Source organism: Octodon degus, unplaced genomic scaffold (genome assembly GCF_000260255.1).
Source record: "Octodon degus isolate 3935 unplaced genomic scaffold, OctDeg1.0 scaffold00041, whole genome shotgun sequence".
Taxonomy (NCBI): Eukaryota; Metazoa; Chordata; class Mammalia; order Rodentia; family Octodontidae; genus Octodon; species Octodon degus.
The window spans coordinates 3,947,406-3,948,958 of NW_004524617.1; positions in this window are offsets into that span (position 1 = coordinate 3,947,406).

The following is a 1,553-nucleotide window of genomic DNA, read 5'->3' on the forward strand; positions in this document are numbered from 1 at the left end:
CACTGATATACTTATTGTTTTATGAAGATGTTGTCCAATTCTAGAATCATAAAATAGAGCCACTTAAAATCTTTAAATAAAAAGTCAGTCATATGCATTATTATGTGGCTAGGCCAAAACAAAACCCATTATTCTGTATAATTAACATGTACTAATTAAAAAGATTTTCCACTAAGAGCTGGACATGTAATTCAGTGGCAGTATTACTGGGTAGCTCCTTCTATAAGTGGCTCCCCAGGTGAACATTACCAGGTTTTGTGTTGCTTAACTAGCCTTCCGGAGTTGGAATCCAGGTTCTTATTTGGAACAAAGTTTTGAACAAAACAAAGATTTGAGCAAAAAGCAGTGGCAAAGTTAATTTGAAAAAAATAACAGTGAAGAGTGCGGGAGAAACTGGCTCTGCAGAGTGAGCTTGGGCCCAGTAAAAGAGGAAAAAGCAAAATAAAAGGACACCTAGGAGAGAACAGGGCAGGTTGAAATGAAGAAAGCCACGACAGCAAGATTTCCTTGGCATCTGTGTCCTTCTATGCTGTCCAAATCTAGAGGAAACCAATAAGAGCTTCTTCATAGGGGACCAGAGAATTGGTGCTAGTACCGCGGACCTTAGGGTGACGTCACGTCTAGGCATCCTGTTTAAACCTGCTTGAGTTCTTGTGAGAAGTCCACATGCAGGGCTTTGGGAACTGTTCCTGTGCGCATGTTCCAGGATCTTGTAATTAACAGGTCATGCCTACTTCCCCAAACAGCTTTGTCATACCCTAATCTCCTAAATCAAACCCAGGGCAGTCACACTGAGCTACATCTCCACCACTTTGTTTTAATTCTTTTTTTTTTTTTTGCGGAACCGGAGATTGAATTTAGGCCCTTGCACTTGCCAGGGAAGTGCTCATTCCACTGAGCCATCTCTCCAGCCCCACTTTGTTTTAATTCTGAGACAAGGTCTCACTTAAAGTTGCTAAATTAGTTGGGCCTGGTGGCACACACTTGTATCCCAGCACTCTGAGGTAAGACAAAAGGATTGCTGGGAGTTCAAAGCCAGCCTGAGTTGAAGCCAACATGAGTTGAAGGCCAGCCTGAACTGCACCCGGTCTCAAAAAGATAGGAAAGACAAGAAAGACAGAAAGAAAGTTGCTAAATTGTTCAGGCTGGGGCGAGAATTTGAAACCCTCCTGCTACAGTCTCAGAGTGCCAGGATTATAGGCATGTCCCATGGCTCCTGGCCAAAAGCTTGCTTTTATATACAGTGAAGTAGCAGAAACAATGAACTAGGAATGAGTTATTTTGTAAGGTGATGACAAGCAGAACAGTAGAAAAACACCTGATTGGTGTTAGCATCAAATTACTTTAGTTCCTTTTTGAAAAGCTTAAAGGATGTAAACATTAAAGCAGAGGGAACTTCCTTATCATGCTGGTTAGCTTGCCTGGGAAATTGGGCTCTCATTCTGATTTCTAGAAAGACCAGATGAACAACTTAGCTTAGTTTTGATAATGTGGAACTTTAGTGTCCGGCGCGGGCGCCCTGCTCCTCAGCCTTGCCCCTCCCGCTGGAGCTT